Source organism: Stegastes partitus, unplaced genomic scaffold (genome assembly GCF_000690725.1).
Source record: "Stegastes partitus isolate 25-593 unplaced genomic scaffold, Stegastes_partitus-1.0.2 Scaffold880, whole genome shotgun sequence".
Taxonomy (NCBI): Eukaryota; Metazoa; Chordata; class Actinopteri; family Pomacentridae; genus Stegastes; species Stegastes partitus.
In genome coordinates, this window is record NW_007578611.1 from 235,817 (window position 1) to 259,527 (window position 23,711).

Sequence of the window (23,711 nt, forward strand, 5' to 3'; positions counted from 1 at the left end):
TAAACCTCTCCAAAATCATAGCACAATATGTGAGCATTCTCCCTGCAAAGGTTGACTCTGAAAAAGTGAAGTAGAACAAAATTACAAAGTTTTTAATCCAGACAGTTCAGGCGAGGTGACATTTTTGGACACTTTGGCACATTTTGGCACACTGGTGACCATCTGAGTGTTCTTATGTACAAACTATATATTTCACTTGTATTTCACTAATGGCGTTCAATACATTCAAATACAGCAGTGTTTTCATTTTTTTTAAAATCCTACCAGACCGCTGTCTGTGTTAGGCGTCGTGTGCGTAATGGCGACTGGACTGGCTGTGAACCTCCCTTGATGACGCGCGGCCCAATCTCCGTGATGGATGGGCCGATTTCGGTGATTGAACCCGCCTTCGAATCGTTAGAGCCAATAGAAGATAGCCATTGCCACCAAAACGAGATTGACAGCACTTTTAGCCAATCAGAATCAGTAGACCGCCATCTTGTATTCTCGCTGCTCGCTCCCTCGTTCACTTTGCCGAAGTATACTACGGTTCACACAACCTCCCAGAGACGGGTGACGTGCTTTCCGTGTGACACGGGAAGTAGTCCTAACTGATTCCGGTGTGGATTTACTGATAAAACAAACTTTTCACGGCAAAACAGCTCAGGTAAGACACATTTTACAACTTTTGACGAAGCGGTTTCGGTTTTTGCTGTTCTTTGGGTTGTTTCTCGCTGATGCTTTGGTTTTAGAGAGCTTTGATGGATATGTTTAGAATCTGGGGACTCTCTGCTTCATTTTGAGAGGTAGGTTGTGCGTCTTTCATAACAGATACAGTAGCGACAGAGCCAGAAATGTGACGCGTGGGTTGACGTGGTGGCGCTATAGCGATTTGCATATTTGATAATTAATTTAGTTGGTGTTTGAATTGTGTTTGAGGCATGTAGAAATGGCTGATATATGCTTGTAGCCCAGGTTCTGCTGTTTAATTTGATGTATAACATCACTATATTCTTGCATGATGAGTGCATTGTTTCACACTATTTCTTTCTGTAAAACCCGAGAGTCCCCCAATTGGGCCTCTCGGGCTTAAGGGGTTAACAAACAGTCATCACTTTACCTTCATTTCTAAACAAAGGCATTCTGTTATTGAACAGCATCCATGACTAATGAATAATGAACGCATATATATAAATTAACCAGATTATTATAGCCTGATAACAGCTTGTTAGCCTGAACTGGTTAAGCCATAGTCTCACATCTCCACAGTGTCAGTGCTGGAGAACAGTCTGACTGCACCGGTTATCATTCTGTTATAAGGGAAATGATGCTCTGAATGATTTGTATTTTTTTTAAACCAGTCACAGTAATCTTGAGTGGTACTAAGCCCAGGATGCATTGATGGTGTCCCTCATTTAAACAAGAATGAGCACTGAAAATGGCAAGCTTAAGCCTTGATTATATCTCCTGTGTGCATGATCACACTGACAGCTGCAGACAGCCACAGACACATAGTTGTTGTTATTATGCTACTTCTAGTCCATGGTCTAGTCCATAGTTGTCATGCCGACACAGGTTTTGTCTGAGGAGGGATCTATGTAGACTCTCGCAGACTTGTGGAAACTACGAAATCTACCACACGGACTCTTACAAACTTTGTAGATATGGAAAGTACACCGGCACTACACCAACAGTCTGCATCTGGCGAGTTAGAATGAAGCCACGTGTCAATAAGGGGACCCTGGATATGTTTGTCAGTCAGCCCACAGCATCTTGTGCAGCTGTGTTGATCAATCCTTGCTTTATGCCATATTTGGTTTCAATATTTTTGTATAATTGATCTTCAGTGGAGTTTTTTTGTCTGGCTAGATGAGTAACCCGCTCGGATTAGTTGGACAGCTGTCTAAGAGCACAGCACCAGACCTATTTGAATCACTGAAAAATCCAAAGGCCTCCAACCAGACTAAAATAACTGATCCAATATGAAAGACCTGGTAGGAGCTTAGTGTCTTGTCCTCTCAATCTCGCCAGTTGATCCTCGCCCCCCGCCGCCATCAGAGTTTGTTAAACTCGGCTGGCTTGCAGTTTATTTTAAGCCGTGTAAAAAAATTTCTCAGACAGTCTGATATTGATGTTGGACGTTACCATCATATGATGTTTGGCACTTTTGGTGGTCGTAATCCTTGATTCCTGTGTGACAATATAGGGCTTGTGATGTGCGCGCCCTGGGCCTAACATCTGGAGGCCCCTTCAGGAGAAACTGTATGATGTTGTCTGATTAACAGAGAGTCTTTAAGACTAAAAGGAATTGAGTGGCTGTGGTCTAACTTTGTCCCTGTGGACCAATAACAAAGACTGTCTGTCTGAATCTATCGATGTCTCTGCCTGTCTCTTTTCTCTCTGTGTCCCTCTTTCTTCTTTATCTGATCCACTTTTGCTTACTATACCAGGAGTTCTGCAGCCATCAATCTCTGCCACTCTCTGTCTCTGTCGTTGTCTCTCTTTGTCTTTCAGTCTCTTCTTTCCCTTTGTCTCTCAAGTGCTGTCTCTCTCAGGCCTGCTGCCTTCAGATACCGTATCTTCTCTTAATCTACTCCTGAATTACAGCAAAGCCAGCGTCCCAGAGGAGTGCTTTAGATTGCTTGCTGAGGAGAATGGGATAAAGAGAGAGAAATTGAGAGAATGAGTATCAGATAGAGGGAGGAGATGCCATTTGCAACAAAAGATGTCTTAATGAGATGATTTATGTGGTACAGAAGAACACAAAGGACTTTATTGATCCTCAAGGCAGCGAAGGAAAGAGCGCCAAATTATTAAATGGCCCGAGAGAAAAAGAAAAAGAAAAAGAGAGATTGATAAACGCGACGGCAGAACGTATCGTATTTCAACTTTCCATTCAAGTGCAAGCCTGACAGCCTCTTGAGAAAAGCAGCCGTTATCAAAGTGATGGATGCATGACACGTAACATACGACTCCATTTCCCATCCTCGTGGCTTCTCGCCTGCGTGAAATGACGCAGGAGATAATTGCATTGTTTTTAGGCATGTAGTCAGTTCGCTCCGTCATAATCAGACACCCGGCACCGTCTCTCACTCGCCTGACATTCAGGAAAATTCTGTTGCTAGGAGCAACCGCGCGGGAGGACGGTGGGAGGGTCGTGTGGTAGTGATGCTCTGACGTGTCTCTGTAGCACCTCAACCTGCCATCCCAGAATGAAACGTGTCTATATTTATAATACTCACTCTGGCAGGAGTACTCCTCAGTGCATTAGAGAGTGATGATAAAATCAACAAACACTCAGTAAGTCTTCATAGTGAAAAAACAGTGGACTGATAGAATCTAAAACAGCATTCTTAGCTGCAAAGTAAAGCCCACTAGTGCCGGTATAAATGCTTTGACAGCTGAGTTTTCTGCAGTATAAGGCATACAGCACAATGCCCAGAGTGGAGCAGCAAAGACACCACCATGTCACCAGCATTTCCCTCCAGCCCCAGGGTCAGGTGTCAAATGTCTATTCAGTACGTGTGAGGCACAGTGTGTTAAACAGGAGCAGGACTTGTCATTGCAGGGCGCCCACTCAAACAACTGCTGCTATGGATAGCTTCAGATTGCTGTGATTTAGTGATATGAGACCAGTGACAAGTACAACAAGTTTGACACAGTGGATGTGGCAGCACTGATAAGTGTCAATCAGAATTGTCACAGTGTGGCAGGAGAAGTGGCCGGGACGTTCCTCAGAGACATGCAAAGTGTCACTCCTGCTTTTCAAGCTGATATTTTTGAGTCTTTCAGTGTTGCAGGGCTACTAAACTGATCCGATCCAGCGTGTTAACTGCAGTCATCATGCTCTGCTTCACCTCTGGCTTGACGCTGTGTCTTCCAGTGGCCCACAGTGACCAAGCCATGCCATATGGCCCTACACTCTGGGCCAGGGAGTCAAGGAACACCAAATTAATTCCATGCACTGAAGGATTAAATGGCCCGGCCTCTGTCACACTAAAGCCAGCAAAAAGTGTGTCGCTGTCTTACAGTTTCCCAGGCGCAGACAGCTGTCTCTGCAGATGGACACTCCAAATACTGTACATATATACACAAGCATTGCCACCAAAATGCATAAATAGCACTCTTAACACAAGGGATTTTTGTTTTATAAAAACACTGGACATATTTTAGGAACATGAAATATGCAAATTAAATTTCACAGTTTGTGCCTGCCACAGGAAATCAATGTAGGTGCATGTTTTTTATGCTTTGCGCAACTTTTGTTTCACATAAAATACAATTCAAGCCAAACTGTAAGCTAACAAGGTTACAATTATTGTCAAGTGAAACTGATTGATGGGCCTGACATTGATGTTTAGCTCAAGTACTGTTGAAAGAAAGTGTCCTCGGGCATTAAAATGCAAAAAAACGGGGCTGCATGTTTGACAGTTTTTGGTTACAGGTCACAGAGGAGACAAGACAAAAACCTGTTTGTGCACCCTGCAGGTTACGTGACCCACGTCATCTGAACAACTTCATCCTCAGGCAGTGTACACACTGATACTGAAACCAGAGGTGTCTGTAAACAAAATAGGAGCACTGTATGGACAGGAGGAACAGATCAGTACCCTGACTGTAGACTCATCATTACCTCTCCTAAAGGCCTTCGAGGATATATGATAATGATTTGTGTTCATGATTGCATAGAAGGCTCCTGTCTGTCTGGCGGCAGGTTTTTTTTAAAGAAACAAATAACAAAATGTTCAGTAAATGTGTGTTTTGCATGTAAATAAAAGGTCATATACTGAAATATACCAACAGTTTACACAACTACACAAATACTTTATTTACAAGTTGTGAGTTTTATATGTTTGATGTTTAAGAAGTAAGTATAGGGTAGTTTCAGCAATACAAAACAAAGCTATACATATTCTACAGATGTAAAAACTTTCCTAGTCTGCCCTGTTTTCTATGCCTGCCTATATTTCTCATTCAACTCACACCTCATGTCCTCCATCCTGATCCATCCCTGGCAGTCTCCTGCAGATATCGCCAGACATCCAGCATTGATTGTGTCCAAGAGACATTTTGGATCATGCGGCTGGTGGTCATAAACTCTCCCATTCGTGAGCCGAACCCTTCAGGGGACTAAGGAACAGAGAGTAAGGTGGAAGGAAAAATGACACCATCCCGGGGTGGGCTGCAAACCTCTCTGACGTGACCGCTTCATAACCATGTCACAGTTACCATGTGCAAATATTGGAGGAGAAGAGAATAAAAATGTCAGCGCTGGACTTTGACATTTACTTTCTGCCTTGTTTTAAAGCTGCGCTACTTTCTGTGTATTACAGATTGCTGTTGGGCGCAAATCCAGAGGTGCAAGATCATCCGATATGGATGTAGTTCCTTGGAATACTGCGCCGTCTCATTTGTATCGCAGCCCCATTGATAGCAAAGTCAAAGGATGCCAACTTTTTTACAACCAAATCGGGCCCAAACAGCCCCAGATTGTGTAATTTGATTGTCGTAAAAAAAAAAAAGGGCGGCTCTGAATGTCTACCATGTAGCTGCTTGGGGCTTTAAAACCAACACGGCTCACGTGAGTCCATCGTTTCGTGCTTAGACAGTGATTTGCAGCTTGTGCCCTACATCAGAGCCAGATCACAGGGGGAGCTCTGCATAAGGTGCAGATGGTATTTCTTCCCCTCTGGCAAGCAGAACTGGCCAGAAATTTAATAACAAACTCTCAAAGAGTTGGCCCCGGAGCACGCCCACCAGCCAATCAACGTAATCCAACCCAGTGGACTGCTGTAACCAAGTGTTATTTGTTTTTCATTGCATCGTGTAATTACTCCCCTCCTCTCCAAAGAGAGCCGGGCCAAGGCAGCTGTGCATGGGAGGATAATTTAGATAGATAGATAGATAGATAGATAGATAGATAGATAGATAGATAGATAGATAGATGGGCGTGACAGTTGGTCCAGATGTGCTCTTCACTGCTGATATGAGATCTTCTGGGGCTTTTGGGGAACAGTCGTCAGTGTTAAGAGATCAGGGACTCGGGGAGCTGGATGAAGGATGGAAGCACTGAAGGTGGGGTTGATCTGCAATGAGGGAACCTTCTGGAGCACACAGGAGAGGATTTATTATTCACAGCTGATATAGCTATCCAAGTCACCCTCTGCACTCTCTATCAACTGTCCCACCCTCATCTCAACCACGTTCATCAGTCCGCAGGCCCAGAAAGGACCGGGGTGTGGTGAGCCTTTTGAGAATACAATAACACTAACAGTATGAGACAGTTTTGGCTCAAGGGTTCTCTGACACATTATTTTTCTTTCTGCCTCATCACAACAGCCAAGAGTAATATCATGTTAAACAAATGTGCTTTTATTGGGTGTGGGTGGATGTGTAGAATCGCTATGATCAACTGGTTTTGCAAAGGATCCACGGTGCTTCGTAGCCTTGAAGATAACTTGAGGACATCACACACACCCGGTCCAGTGCAGGAAGACAAACCAAAGGTCATCAGAGCTAATCAGTCGCACCATTCCAGCCACCTCAGTTCAGTAATGACATCATGGAGATCCCCAGTGAAGACTTCCAGCAAAGGCTCAGATGAGACAAGCTGAATGTTCTCTGTAGGCGGCGAATCACAGGTTCAACAAGAAACATGTGGACAGCTGGCTAATGTAACTGCAGCTGATGTGGCGCTTTGCTTCAACCAACATGAGGAATTCACTCTTGCTGGGGGGGTGGGGGGGAATCCGGATAGCAAAGATAAGTCCAGGGTTGCTCCCAACACCACATAAAACACAGCGAGGACAGCTCATTTCATTCAGAGACAGGGAGCAGGACTGGAGATAAGCATCCTCTTTTCATCATCCATTTCTGCAAATGGTGTGAAGGGTGAAATGATGGACAGACAAAGACTGAGAGACGAGAAGAATAACTCAGCAAAAAAAAAAGGCTGTGAAGAAGAAGGCCAATGCGGATAAATTTCTCAGGTTTGTCATCACAGTGGTCACGGATGAGCACATACCAGGTGGTGAGCAATGAAAGTGGAAACAGGGGAAGACAGAAATTAAGTGGGGGGTTCGTAATGCAGAACACATGCGGATCGAGGGATGCGGTCAGAGGGGAACTTAGTCTTTACGATCATTCCATCATTTTTGGTGTGAGTGTGAAAAAATGCAGCTTTTTTTTCCTCATTCGATCCTGTGGCCTCGAGTGGCTCAGACCCCAAAACATTTTTTTTGCTGGATGTAAACACTTCCATATGTGTGTAGAGCATGTTAAGGAGTGGACTTTACACACAACCGCAATTCTCCAAAGTGTGGACGTCCAACAAAACATCTGTGATGATTCATAATCCAAGTCTTCATTATGCATTCAGTGCTGTACACATGGGGATGGATAGTTTGTAAGTGAGGAGATAGAGAAAGAGAGGGGTGCAGTAAAGGGGGGCGGAGGGGGGGGGAGTGCTGGAATGAAAAGTGTCTTGTCGACAAAAGTGAAATATCTGAGGCTTGGCGAGGAACCAGAGTTCGGGGTGGGGAAGTTTATTGTGATATTCTGCTTTGGAGCTCTTTACTCTGGAGTGTCGAGTGGTCGGAGGTTCTGAGGCCCCGGCAGTCAAAGGGCTGCGAGGCCGAGGCTTTTACAAAACACGACTTTGATTCGACTGGGAGCGGTGCGGCCGTAGCGTAAAACGTGCAAATTTGCTGTGACAGTGGGCAGATTTGCTTTGATGTTTTGTCTTGCATATTTCGCTTGTGGATTGAGACGACGGGAAGATGTGGGATGCGGTTTGATGTGGTGAAGGCTGTTCGTGAGGGAGCTGGCAGGTGTAGGCGGTGGGCTTGAGCGACAGGTCGATGACTGGGGCCAGGAATGTTAGAAATTCTGGCCAGTTCACCAACAACATGTCCATGTCAGACACGGCACATGTTCATATAGAGAAGTTATGGAGTCTCACTACTTTGGAACATCTGGGGTGTCAAATAAGGAATGTTGTCTGTCAGGTGGAGCAAAGATTTTTTAAAAGGTTGTTATGATCAACAGCCTTCAACATGATGAATTAAAGAAATTAGCACACTGACACTTTCCTTAAATGTGGCTGCAATCTCCTTCCAAGTAATCAGCATGTGCAGTGATGTGCTGCTCCCAGTGCTCCTGCTACGTTTAAACCACTCTTTAGTCGTTTTGTTCTGTTCACTTGTAGTTCACCATGGATCTCAAACTTACAGGGAGAGCAAACGTTAACTTCTGTGTCAAGTTAACCCAACTTTCATGTCGAGGTTCATCACCGGCAACGAGAGTTTAGCTTTGGGCAACTACACACACACCAAATAGCAAGTCTTTGGAGGAAGAGCCTGCATTTCCCAAGACAGAGAAAGGTGCATCTGATCAGCAGCTCAACCAAGGGCATGCTTTTTATTTTGTTCAACATTCACGGTGCACTGTGAATTCATCCCCCAGGGTCAGGCTGTCAACCAGTTCTCCTGAGGCACCTGACAACTTGAACTGCTACAGTATACTATCATGCCAACAAGCACCCGCCTACAGTTTTTTTAGCTGCACCGACACACTCATCGCTCTCTACCAGCCCCGCTCATGAGATGTGGCTCCCTGCGACTTGTGCTTCCTCCCCAAAATGAAACTCAAGTTGAAGGATTGTTGTTTTGACACAGTGGGGGATTGAGCAAACATCGTCGATGGTGCCTAACATGAATAAAACAGGACTTCCAGGGAGTGGTCCATATGTGGCAGGAGCACTGGGAGCAGTGCATCACTGCACAAGTAGATGATAGACAGATTTAAATTGCGAACAGTTATTGTTTTTTATGGTCAAAACCTCGGGACTTCTTAATCACAACTTCCATCGATGAGCTTTTTAAAACTATTTATGTATTTTTTGGTATATGTATGTACATTTATTTTCTATGTGTACCGTGTGTGGCATGTCAGCAAAAAAGATCAAATTCTGATAAGATTTTCTAACTGTACAGTTGAGCAGGGCCTAACTTTGGCCACATCGTCATACAGCAGTGCCACTTCCTTGGCAAAGCTACTAGGAAACTTGCAAGTGTCACAACAGAGGATAAAATGACTGTTGACTCATAACATCCTGCTTCATTGCACAATAAACTGCTGGGCAGTCTTTCTGCATCTGATAAACCAACATTATAGATCCATTACTCAAACTAGCCTTGTTGCATCACATTCATACATAGAACAACATAAACCCATCAATGCAGCCCTTTCATTCTCTCTCTACAACACAATGCGTTTTCCACTCTTTGCTGCTGTCAGCACCAACCACAAATTGAGATTTCTTGAAAAGTTTCTCCAATGGATAGTAGGTAGAGTCTCTAAATGTTGTTGTATTCTGCACAAAGTCTTCCCGCAATTTGTTTTTTAGATGGCTTGGTGTGGATGTAACAAGAAAGCAGAACACTGTAATGTGTAAGAGTGCAGGACGCAAAGGCCCAAAAGCTGCATTTATCTGTTATCACTGCATGAATTCCCCTGCCTCAGACCCCTTATTGCATGCTGCAGCACAACACAGTGTAAAACTTAATAGCCATTTTTTAAAAAAGACTGTATTGAACTTGCATTTGTAACTTGCTGCCAGATTTGTTCATTATTAGAGCAAGACAACAATAATCTGAGGCGGATAGTATTTCAGCGCAGACATTTGGAATCTGCTATTGATGTGCAAGTTTTTTGGAGTCGGCAATCATTAGAGGATCTGTTTCTTAAAGGACTCCTTAACTGGCTCCAGTATTGAGCCTGGTGTTCGATCGGTGTGAATATAATTACATTTCACTTGTACCATTTATTAAACTCGCCAATGAAAGACTCATGAATCCACGAGGCAGACCGAAGGACTTTACACATCGAGAATCGGAATATCATTATCGGATGATTAGTGGCTTTGTCTGTGTGTTTGTGCGCGAACATGTGTTTGTGTGCGAGGGCCCATGTGGGAGGACTGATTGTCTGTCAGGTGAGCGTGTCATGGTTTGGTATGTGAGGTTTTTGTAGGGAGGAGAGTTCACACGCCCCTTGCTCCCAACACTCATCGTCCTTTTTCCCCAACTTTATCGGCCTCCGTGAAATCTTTCCACTTTGAGGACCGCATGGAGAGATTCAGCCTCGCTGGTGAAACGCAGCACAAAAATACAACGGTTAATGTGTACATCTGGATCCCAGGAATGCCCTCGGCCCCCCTCCATCCAGCCCTCTTATGCAGTAAGAGTGTAACACCTAACTTATGACAGCATAGTCCATCTGGGATGTAATGTGGTGTCATATGGAGCAGCCTGCGATTCACAAAAAGGGGGGAACATACTACGCATACTTTCCTGCAGTTTCCAGGGGTGATTTGGAAAGACATATGGAAAGACGATGAAGTAGCCAAACTAATATTAAACTACAATTACTACCTCGGGGTTGTTTGCCTCCACCAACCTTCAAGTCCATTGTCCTTCCAGACGAGACCTTTGACCTTTTAAATATAACATGCCATCATTTTATTTTATTAGACATTTGTATGGAATGTTGTTTGAAATCTTGAGTTATGGCCAAAAACGTGTTTTGTGAAGTTTTAGTGGCTTTGACCTTTGACCGACAGAAATCAATTCATCTTTGAGTCCAAGTGAACCGTCCCCAAGACACTACATTATCCAAGCTGGAACAGATGGAAAACTTAAAAAAAACATAATGCCTCACATGAAATGAAAAGAAAAGAAAAAAAAAGGGGGAAATTATTAAATTGGGTTTTGGATAAATGGCTAAAGCGATTAGCTAAAAGTAACTGTGGGGGTGTGTAAGTGATTAAAATAGTTTCATAATAGTGAATCCAGTGAATAAGAAATACATGTTTGAAATAATTTGCTAAATTTAATGGACATTTTTTTAATTGTTAACTAATAGAAACGAGAAAATAGCTAAATTAAAGAATAAATGGCATCTTTAGCTTGAATCAACATAGCTAGCTTAAAGTAATGAACAAATTATGTAAAAAGCTAGTTTCAAGGTATGAATAGATGTTGGCAGTAGCTAGCTTAAAGTCAGATAAATGGAGTTGCCTATATGACACATAACTTTATCCAGTTATTATATTACTTTATTACTGATAAAAGGAATGAAAAAACGTGGAAACAGCTAGTTTAAAATTTTGGCTAAATGGTTGAAAAAGTTAGCTTAAAGTAGTTAGCCTAAAGTTATGGATAAATGGTTAAAATGGTGACGTTCCAGTCGTGGATAAATGATTGAAATACAAAGATACGATATTCTAGATATTCTAGAAATACATATCCTGCTGCTAAATGGTAGTAGCGCAACTTTAACCAAACTAAACACTAAATACTGAGAGTTCAATTGTAAGAAAAATATATTGTGACAATACTATGGTTAAAGAAAACCCCATCTAAATATGACACAATATCATATTGATATCATTACCATAATATTTCAACATCCACTGTTTCTGCTGTCTCCAGCCTACACAAATATATGCACTCACAACAGACGCCAGTGAACCTTTTGCTTTCCTTAGTGGAATATTTCCACCAAGCGAAATCAAATCAGACATGCAAGAGCGCTGCAAGAGAGGGGAGGAAGAGAGTAGCAAGAAAATGCAAAAAGAAAGGTCACATTTCACGCTGTCATCCATCATTTTTACAGTTGGAGTTGCAGACTTTGGGTTTTTCACGTTTTAGCAGTGTGGAGTGGGTGGTAAAGGGGCGGGAGAGGTGCCAGGCAAGTGTGTGTGTGTGTGTGTGTGTGTGTGTGTGTGTCACGGTGTGCACAAGGGGAGTGTGCAGTTTTAAGATAAACTGGTCTGATGAAAGAGGAGCCCTCGGCCTTGCAGTGGCCCCCATCATCCATCTGGTGATGTCACCTGCGAGTGTGTGCGCTCGTGTAAGTGTGTGTGGAAATTCAGTCTATTAAGTGACCCTGCAGTAAGGCCTCTGGGAAGTAAGGGGGGGGGCGATGTGGGTTGTCAGGTGGAAGGATGATGCTTCTCGGCTCTCCTCGGCCCCCAAACCCATTTCTGTGAGTGCGTGCATGCTTGTACGTGCACATTGTAAGTATGAAAGTAATGTAGTACGAAGCACTTATAACGAGAGACCCCACCCACGTTCAGCGGGAACCTGAACCCTCTCAGAACGTGGCAGGAGGAAAGGAGGGGAAAAGAAGAAAAATAGTGAAGGAGACATTTAGCGGCCCAAAGTGCCAGAGGTATCATTACCTTTCCATTTCACTTGATGAAACCCATTTGGCTGGATTAGTTTCACACTCTCAATGGGACCCCGAGGTGAAGGGAGTCTCCGATGAGGATTAGCGAGCTGCAGTGGGCTGCAGACAGCCGGGTGATGAAGAGGAAGAAGAACCTCTGTGTACGAGCTCCGCCTCCCCCCACAACAAAGGGACGCTGCTTGTTTCTGCACACTAATGGAGGCGTGGCCTCACGCTTGGAAAGCGACAGACGAGTGTGTGTGTGTGTGTGTATGTGTGTAACGTGAGAAAGTGTATCTGCAGTGAGAGCCAGCCAAGTTGCCAGTCTGAATGAGAATGAAGGACAATGATTGGACTTGCCAAATTGGAGGGGATATTAAATCTAGGAAGCAAAACCACTTGATAATGAGTTTGTGTAGCAGTGTGTGTGTGTGTGTGTGTGAGCGCACGGCTGAATGAGTGTACGAGTGGGTGTTTGTGTTTGTGTGTTTATGTTCACACCTGTGGGCTCTGTCATCTTTGCTCCTAATTATCTGCAGCATAAATCAACAGTGGGTGCGTTGCCATGGCAGCCAGCGGTAGGCCGGGTGCTGGTGATGGTAGTGGGAGAGCGCCAGAGCTATTTCATTAACCTTTAAAGGACTTGGTATTTATTTTAGTAGCAGCACTATGAATATAAATTTGTCATTCTGAAAAGGGAAATGACCAGGTAATAAAAAGTCTGAGGACCTTGCTGTGGTCTCTCGCTCTATTTCTCTCCCTCTTTTTCATTCTGTGACAGTGTTTAGCTGCACGGCTCCATGAATGGCAACGTCGGGATGGTTGTCAGTCCACTGCTGAGCTGAACTACATCCTATCAGCTCTTATGTAGGATGTCATGAAATTCTATACAGGTCTTCGTGGTACCCAGAGGATAATCCAAATGACTTTGGCTCCAATGAGATTGTTATTTTTCATTTTTAGTAAAAATATCTGAGCAGCTACTGGCTGGATTGTCAAGAAACTCCGGTCAGACTATCATGATTAGGATTATTTTGTCTACTCTGATCACAGGTATAAGGTTTCTTTTCTTTTATCAGACAAAAAGTGTTTTTTAGATACTCATTGTCTGATAAAGATTAAAAAAAAAGAAACCTTATACCTATGATCAGGTCAGATTTTTACTTTACCTGTATGAAGTATTAAACACACATCTACATATCTTCCATATGAATAGATACAAAATGTTGCACAAATTTCTATTTCTTAGGAGAAGATTAATCCAAACAACTCTGGTGATCCCCTGGATTTTCCTTTGGAGACACCATCAGGTTGATATTTGTGGTTTTGACGACACTTTCTCAAAAACTATTCAGCTCATTGCCACAACATTTGTCACTCACATTCATGTCCTTCATTCTGTTAATTATACTCACTTTGGAGATGCCCTGACTTGTCATCCAGCTTCATTTCAAATTTTTTAAATATTTTGGTTTATCGCCAACTACCTGCCAATTTAATTATGTTCTTAACAGCATCCACCGGACTTTTAATGTAATATTTAAAAGGTAGTATGCTAAGATGCTTAACTAAGATGGTGAGCATGGTAAAACAAAAACAAAAAACATTGCTTTACATACTAATGCTAGTCTTATTCTGAAACACAACAGTACAGACTTTCATACATATTCATAACCGAACCATTGGGGTTCAGTGATGACACACACTAATAGAAGATTCTGGTCATATTGCACTCCCTCCACTACCCACCACAGGAATGCATTTTCACCTGACTTAACACCACAAAAAATATGAATATCATCATTATAATGACAATATTAATGATACTATTAAAAAAATTTTAATAGTTTCTAATTACAATTATGATAATGCTGGAAACATGGAAAAGTCAAGAATATTCATTAATTTTTTTTTTTTTTTTTAATGGGCGTGGCCAACTTGATGTCGTGGTAGGTGGTGGTTTATGGACTACCACTCTGAGGCCTTAAGTCTGGAATTTGGCCAGATGATGAGCGACAGTTGAATCTAACTGAGAACTCCAGGACACGACACACACCCGTACAGTAGCAATTTGTCAATCACAAGGTAACCATCCCTAAAAACATACATTCTTTATTGTCTATTTTACGCTAAATGATTTATAAAATGAGTATCATGCTGTATTGAAGGAGACATGAAACTAACAACTGAGACCATAAACTCATTGGGAAAATGTTTACTGAGGTAATAAATCAAATGAGAATTGGTAATTTCCACATAGACTTCTATGCAACCACACTTCTTTTAGCAACTAGAGGAGTCGCCCCCTGCTGGATGTTACAAAGAATGTGGGTTTAAGGCATGTCTGAGTTGGCTACAATTTTCAGATCTACATCCAATCAGCCTGTGGAATTATCTAACCGTATTTACAATAGCAAATGTTTGGGTAACAATGGTCCATTTCCTTCCTTTTTGAAATCTTTGATATGTTTTCACTTACCGTTCAGTTTTGTATCCACTCCTGTTACACAGTAAATGCCTGTTGTCACAGTGATATTGGGATATTAAATTGGTTGACACTAGTAGTGCTGTGAGGCTTTGTCCTTTTAAATTACTTATATTTTGCTATTGTGTCATCCCAAATTAGGTAATGAGCCTCATACCAGTCTGTTTTCAGGTCACTGCTTGCTTCAAGTTCTCTTAATAGACTCATGGCAAAGACTGGAGGACGAACACTACAAATCTGCTGAGCGATAACACATGTCTGTCCTGCATGCAAAAGGGTTGATGCTCGTCTCGTGAGATGTTCTTTCAATGTGGACACCAGTTGTCAGTTATATGCAGCTCTGTATGAACTCTTTATGGTGGATTCCCTCAGCCTGAACATTTGCAGCTGTGGACGGCGGTCAGTCAGCAATCACTACAACCTGCACTGTTAAGAAATAGGGGGAAAAGTCAGAGAAAACAGAGCAGAGAAACCTTATAAAACCCACCTGAGATTCATAAGTGAATGTGCAGAGGTGAAAACGTATAATCATAAAAAAATAATAGCAGCTGTAACATTTTTTTCTGGGCTATCTGCAGAGATCTCTGTGTATTTATTAAATCCTCCTGTCTGGGATGAACATCACCAGGACAAAAAGCCAAAGTGCCTTAGGGGCAACAAGGGCAAATGAGAAGGGGTCTCTTTGTTTGCGGGGATCGTGAACGTTTCGGCTGCAATTGGCTGGTTAAAAAAGAGCATTCTCCAGATGCCTCAGCAGTAAGAGAAGCCTCTATAAGCACTGGTAATTCAATTGTGCCACATGATTTCATGGTGAGTAACCTACAAATGGGCACTCAGTGAAAACAGCTTGGCATCCAGGCCCGACGAGTCAGAGGTGGTGGTGTCTGGGGGGGGACAGAGTGCAAGGGGGACGTTAAAGAAAGTAAAAAAATGTGATGTAGAATACGCTGAAAGTGGAGAAAAGTATGCGAAGAAGAAAGAGGAACAGATGATCCACATCAGTGCGGTCGCCAGCCAACACAACTAGTCAAATAACATTTGAAAAAACTTGCATGATTAAACTTTGGTGTTGTTTTTGTGACCGAGATGTGATAGATTGGCAATGAAATCGTGAGCCGGCGTGAGACAATAACTGAGGAGAAGCACACACTCACATTACTTCAACCGCAGTCATGTGTAGAGCCATAGAGCTCCGACTGTGAGGGTTATGGTTGTGCGGCTCTGGATTGTTTCAAGCTAAGTGAAGAAAGCCCTTTTTGAGGCAGCCAAGAGATGACACCCCGCCTCCCTCCCTTCGTGGTCCCTCTCCAGGCACATTCAGAGCCCGACGAGGACTTTCATTCATACAACAAGGAGGAGAAACACAAAAAAATGGGTTGTGGAATCCTTTGCAAACGTTGATGGCTCTTTGGACTTCTTCAAACGGGCCTTGATCAGGACTGATTCATAAACAGATTTTTTTCCCATCAAAGGAAACAAGGTGAAGAGAGGAAGTCCTGACATTGACAGAACTTATATAATAACTTTAATGTAACACTAGCGAGATCAGAGCATACATGGGGGGTGGGTGCTGCTAATTTGTACCCACTGTTAGACAAAAATGTGAGGAGAGGAAAGAAAGGCACAGTTTCTATAGTAACCGTTTTCAGACTAAGTGGTTGTCTTTGCTCGCTCTCAGTTTTTTTTTTTTGTTGATTTGCTCTCTTTTTCTCCATTTCTCGCACAGCTTACTTTTTTTTTGTAAAAAAAAAACAAAAAAGAGTAGAAAAAAAAAACAACAAAAAGGGACACTGTTTATAACAAAATTTAAAAAAAAAAAAAAAAGAGGAGACAAGAGGAGAATCAGGTGTGTTCCACTGAAGGATTCACACAAATACACACACATAATGAAAAGTCACTGACACACAATACTGAATGACTGAGTCAGACAATGAAGAAAATTCCAATTCCAGACACGCGCCTGGACAAAAAAATAAAAAATCTCCTCGTAGCACAAACATGGAGGGGCAACATGGCACCACTACACATGCAGCAGCACAACCATTCCTGCCCTATATTTCATATTTAATCTGCTGTGCTGGAGGATTTCTTGGCCCAGTGCACTGTGTAATCTTGTCGAGGGGCAGATGGCACTCTCTCAGTGTCAATCGGATCCCCTGGATTGGGACAGTGGAGGAGGAGAGTTCTCCAGGGGCTGCCAGCCACAGCGCCGGGATCAGCAGGTTTTTGGTGGGCCGGCAGCAGCATCAGCAGCATGGAAGCAGACAGTCACTTCACCTTTTTTTTTTTTTTTTTGCTCCAAAGCTAAACCCAGACCTCAAAATGACTTTCAACACTGAGGCTGACACTGGACACAACGGCAGGCTAGGATTAGGATTAGCCGAGGATGCTGTGTAGCAGGCCTGTCTTGTTCCTCCTTCACAAAAACACACACACACACCTCTTAGATTCTCTCTGACGTCTACATGTTTACACTGTTTTGCATACTTGCCTAAGGAAAGACAGAGTCTCCAACCAACTTTTGATCCAAGGATGGTGTTTAGGTACAGATATTTGCCCACAGGAAATGTCAGCAAAGTGACAGAGACATGCAAAAGACTTTTTTTTTTCTCTGCATATGTTGAAGCAGAAGGAGTTGTGATGTTCATTTTTGAGACAATTCTTCTGGCGCTAGTTCCTGCTGTTCTTGCCAGTTCTTTGCCTCTGGTAGATGAGATGGCATTCTGATTCCTAAAGGCAAAATAGACTCTAAGCCACAAGTCCTCGAGGGTCTTTGGGGTTCCCTCTGCATGTGTCCCTTTGCAGCTCAGAAGTTGTTGGCAACTATGCAACTAGGGCAATGGTGTACATGTTTAGCAGTAGTGTGTATGTTCAGAATATGTAGATACATCCTACTGTGCATGTATGCAATGCAGCATTTAAAACAGACTTCCTTGGACTAGAAAAGTAGTACAAGGCTGGTGTTATACTTTAGACATCCATGAGGGTCTGTTATTGTCCGTGTGATGTCAATTTCGCCATCCTCCGAAGTCCAAAATTTGCATCCTATCCTGTAAAATAGTGCACATGCTCAGTAGTGGTGTGCATGTGTGGAACTCATATACAACCTACTGTGCATTAATGTAGTGGAGTCCTCCAATTGGTTTAGACAGACCAAAAAAGTAAACAACAGTGTGTCCGTGGGTCTCTGCAGCTGTCGTGTTCTCATTCACACTGGAATATAATAAAGGCTAAAAGACTAAGACAGCCATGCTAGAAGTTTGTGAGACATACAGGCACAATTATATTAGCTGCTACAAAGATAATGCCAAACGAAATTCTGTTGTATTTTTTTGTACAATGACAATAAAGCTTCTTCTTCTTCAATGTTTATGAAGTTCACTTCCTGAGATTAGCATGTCAGCATGCACACACAACACATGTCTGTACATTCGGCATATAAATTCAATCATACAGATTGTGAAAAGTAGCTCTACAGATGGTGCTATGAAGTCAGTGCATTGAATTTGGGACGTGCAAACACTGTTATGTGCGTCTGGTTCTTCCTTCTGATCTACATTCTGGTGATGCAGTTTCAGTTTAAAATGTTCCCTTGCATTACACACAATGAACGCTGCCATCTTGATGTCTTCTACACAGCCTATGACGTGTATGTAGTCTGTTTTTAGTCAGTACAGTGACACAGCTGTTGAATGATGAGTTCAACATCTCTTTTTGTTGATATTTTTGGCACGTAGTGTTCATTTCTAATACATTTTACAGCCATTTATTTATCCCGTGGAGTTTCTGTAGATTTTACTTTTTGTTTTCCATTTTTATGATAGAGGTGGGCATCCAAAAGGATTGATGCGTATCATGTGTATCAAGTCATGTATGTCCTGGACTAATTTTTCTTAAAAATCTTAAAAAATCAGACAGTTCCACCCTGTTTTGTCACTTTTGGGCAGACAAACTCTTTGTGTTTCCCTGTTTCTAGTCTCTATGCTATTCTAAGGTAGCTGCCTTTTGGCTATTGCTTTATATTTAGCATAGAGATATGAGTTTAATTATCCAGAATGGGAACTGCTTAACATTTTGGGAAACACTCTCATTTGTTTTCTTGCTGACAGTGATACCAGAAGCCAGCAGCTGGTTAGTAAAGCTTAGAACAATTAATGGAAATGGGGGAACAGCTAGCCTGGTAAAATATATGCCAACAATTAACTGTAATTACTTCGGCTGACTAATTAACACATTATACCCTGTATGTTTAATTCATACAAAAATGTAAGTGTAAAAACATCAAATCATGATTTTATGGCACTTTGTGTTTCGTGAGCGGGACGAGCAGCAAACAGAGATTTGGACGAAATTAATGATCACAGCCACAGTTTGATTAAACCAACGCAAGACAACACTGCAGCTGACATCACCACCTTCAAAGCCAAGCTGCTCTTACAAAAAAGTAGAACTCTGTATAAAAAAAAAACCCAATGAAAGACGATATTAAACTACTAAACTTAGCACAACAGAACTCCTCACCACACACTTTCCCTCGTCTCAGGGGAACATTCTGCAGCGGTTTCCCTCATGGATGCTGCAATTTACAAGGCAGATTTATGTAACAGGCTAGCTAGTGTCGGCTTTTATTCATAGAATAATGGAGATTACCGTGAAGTTTTGACAGTCTAATTTACATGAATGCAGACAGTCAAATGCATCTCGGCCTCGACTCTCCTCCACCGCCAAAACAATCTCACCTTCAATTACCAGACATCAGATGAGATGAGGGAGTCTGCGGTCCTCTGATTGGACCGGGGAGGGAGGGACGAAGGAACAGAGAGACAGAGAGAAAGATGAATGAGCCCGTTGGTGTCCCAGAGCTGTGGAGAAGACCGAGAATAAAGGGATGAATGAATGAATGGGACAGTAATGAAAAGAGGAGGAGGCGGAGCGGCGAAGGGACGGAAAGGAACAGGACATTCAGAGTTGGTTGTACTGGCTGTTAAAAGAAGTGGAGATGGGCACAAAATGAACACAGCTGAGTCGGAGGCTTGTGTACCGCTGTGTCTGTCGGGCTCGTCGGGGGGATAGATGGGTTTTGAAGAATTTTGAAAACTTTTTGAAAAGTCTTACCCGACTGTGAAATGACTCACACGTTATACACGACGCTCTGGAATTTGCAAAAACAACCTAAAGCATAATTTGAACCTGAAGATGATATTTCTGCTGTGAAAAGGAAGAAATGTGAAGGCTGCATGTTGAGGACACTCAATAAAGGAAAAATCTTAAAAGCTGACATCACCTCATGCTATCAAAAGGAGTTCAAATTAGAGGTGAAAAATCCAATTTCAGTGATGCAATTGTGATCACTCCAGCTGCTCTGATACTCAGTTAAAGGGACATGCTTGGAATTTTATATGCAAAGATTAGTTTACTCATCATGATGAGCTTTACAGGTTGTAAAAAAAAGCTGATTGTCAAGACTAAAAAATCAAAATCTAGTGATGCCACCAGACTGATTTCAGTTTTAGCTTGAAAACTACAAATTTCTAACGTAAGCCAAGTGTTGCAAACTACAAAAATATGGTTTTAACGACATCAGAGTAATGCAGGGGTGTCCAATCCTGGTCCTCGAGGGCCACAATCCTGCATGCTTTAGATGTTTCCCTCTTCCAACACACCTGATTCAAATGATCAACTCATCATCAAGCTCTGCAGAAGCCTGATAACGATCCTGATCATTTGAATCAGGTGTGTTGGAAGAGGGAAACATCTATAACATGCAGGATTGTGGCCCTCGAGGACCAGGACTGGACACCCCTGGAGTGGAACACAGGGTTTAACAAACTGCTATCACGTTGCATTGAGGCACATGCTTTTGCATCGTGACCTTTGCTGGGAGCTAAAGGTCAGGGTATGTTGACCTCTCCTGACTTAAGCTTTTGTTTTTGAAAGTCCTCCATCTTAAAGAAATACACCGATTTTGCAAAAGATACATTTGCTTCAGAATGCCACCTACTAATGTGCCAGCTAGCGACCTGTTAGCATAACTTAGCATGAAGGGGAATCGGTGGACTGGAAGCCTGCACTACGACACAGGGGTTAGCGAGGTAGCGTTAGCTTTAACTCTGGATTTTTCTGGGCTATGTCGTTGGTTCACTTCTTACCTGAGTACATCACCATGGCAACCTACATTGCACACCCTACCTGCTCAGGTTGTATTTCTGATAACTCATCAGCGAGTATAAAAACACCCCCTATTGACCAGTCAGTTCTCTAGGATATGATCGCAACACTATATGAACAATAAGAGGATCTTTAAGGGAGGCAAGACTTCTGGAGAGCTTTATTTATTGTTTCCTGTTGACTGCAAGCAATTTTAAACCCATTTTATTATTCTATAGGCATTAGTATAGTGATATAATCCTAAGACTGAGGCTGATTAAAGTACAAAAGCTTTGTACTTGTTGACCTTTAAGATTTGCAGTAAGTCTACATAAAGGTTTTAATGATGTTTTTCTATTTCTTCTTCACTTAATTCCAAGAATGTTTAACGCCGTGAGAGCTACAGCGGAAAGAATAAAATGGTCTTAGATGCCAGAAGAGACCTACATTTTAGAAACACATGAACGTCATACTCAACTGTGATTATAGTCAGAGCTTCTTGTTCTTTAATATTATTGATAAGACTTTTAATGTACACATTCACAAAGTCGGTATTTGCCAGCTTTCCTTCCTGCTTTTATACTGCAGCAGCTGTGAGGCTTTCGGTTATATGTTTAAATTCCTCATATGGATTTAGAATAATAGTTCTTCTTTAGAGAAACACGTGGGTCTAGACCTGTACATGTTTGTGATTGGTCATCTGGTGCCAACTTGTGAACATGTGAACACAGTCATAGCTAGATTCAGGAATCCTGGATTGAGTTATCAAGGTGAAAACCTCACGTGACCTCTTAGCAACACTGCAGCTGTTAGGTTTAGTGAAGCCAGACAACTAAAGGATATCCTGGATATGTTTAGCTTGCTTTGTAGTACAGCTCCTGCTTCTGTCTGACCGGTAACACAATTCACCTCCACATTTTCAGTCATCATGGTTTTAACCTCTACATCACATTGCTCTTGTTCACACAAAGACCAGATTGAAATATGAACATAAACAGTCCAGTATAAAAGCTCTACAGGAAAACTTGTGGCTAACTTTCCCATATGATGGCAGAGACATACACACAGAAGAGAAAGACAGAGAAGGATGTAAAGAATAGCCAGGGGTTGTTCGACTAAACATTTGCTTTGGCAGGCCGGGAGTAGAGGGGCGGCGTTCTACTAGTCCCCTGACATGCATCCAGAGGAGCCCCTCTGTCTTCACCATAAATCTGAATGGAGTGGGAGTTATCATACTTTCCCCCTCCTGGCCGTCCCCTCCCGGACTAAACCCCGCATTCCTCCCAGACACCGCTTCGTACAAACAAAGTGGCCAGTTCCCACCGCTCAGCATTGGGAAAGGCGATGGTTTGTCATGGAAAAATCCAGAGGCATCTCAAGAGTCCTTTAGAAGTCCTCCCCCCCACCCTCCTCCTCTGCCTTCACACAAGGCTCAGCGATGCTTCCAACTCTTCCTCTGATGGCTGCATTTTCTCTCTTTGTGGCAGGGAGGAAACTATGCTGGACATGTAGTTCACACATACATGTCAGCTCCTATCAGACAAGAGTATAACTAAATGAACTGTCAGGATGCATCAACACACATAGTTTCATATACAACTCATCTTGAATCTATGCATACACAGGGTTTCATTGAGGGCCCCTAGAATGTGCACCCTCTGCATAAAAGCACAAAGATCCCAGGATGCACACATGAAATGGGTGTGAATTTGGAAGCCGGTCGTTATAGAAAACCCTGGTAACACATTCCATAGCTGCCTCCTCCCTCAAAGGGAGTCTTTTGTGCTTACTGAAAGGCAGAGGGGTTACAGGGTTTCTCCCTTTAGGGTGTCGAGAATAATACTCGCTCTCAAGACAATGACCTCATCCTGACTCTCTCTCTGCATTTTTGTGTGTGTGTGTGTGTGTGTGTGTGTGTGTGCGCGGCTCGGTTTGCATCTATGACAGTACTGGAATGGGAGAGAGTCAAAGAGGCAGAAAGAGAAGCAGGAAGAGTTCGGTCAAGGATGGATTACGAGGGGAAGAGAAAGAGGTGGTGGGGGGGTGATTGTCAGGAGGGAAGTATTTCTCTCCCCAGTCTGATCAGCCTCCTCCTCCTCCGCTGCTGCCCCCCCTCAGTGTCTGTCTTTGGTGAAATGATCTGTACATGACATTGGTAGGAGCCGGTGGTAATGCAAAGCACACACACACACATGCAGCCCGGCACAGGGAGCGGTGGGCTTCAACAGGAAATTCCTTTACAACCTTTCTGCTGACTAAGACCTCAGAGTGGGAACAGAGTAAGAAAGAATGTAATGTATACGGTGTCTGTGTTATTCGGGGTCCGCTTAGGGCAGCATATGCGCAAGACATTATCGCTCGGGGATGAGGGTGCTGGTTTTGGAATATGGGAGCAGCGTTATTATTATTATTATTATTGAACAAATAAGCAGGTAAACAGGGTGAAGTCGTTAAAATGAGTCCGTCCTTGGCAGCCAACTTTGAGTCAGCCATTACAGCCACTAAAACACATCTCAAGAGCCCATGTATTTATGGTCCCTGGTGTTTTGCTGGATCTGATTTGCCTAATCTCTCTTGAGTGTATCCGCCAACACACTCACAGGACACCAAGGTTCAAGGTTCTGTTTATTCATCTTTAAATTGTGGAAATTTAAAAGGGAGATTGGTGGGTTTTTTGTCAGCACTGATGCTGCATTAGTCTTGGTGCAAAAGACTGATAGTCATGCCTCCCCTTGTCCGATTTATCATCCAGCACCACACACAACCACACCCACCATTAGAGAGAGAAACAACCCGTCACACACACACACACACACACAGGCAGTAGCCATCTTTACAGGCAGCATCCATGTTGCAGCACACTGTACAG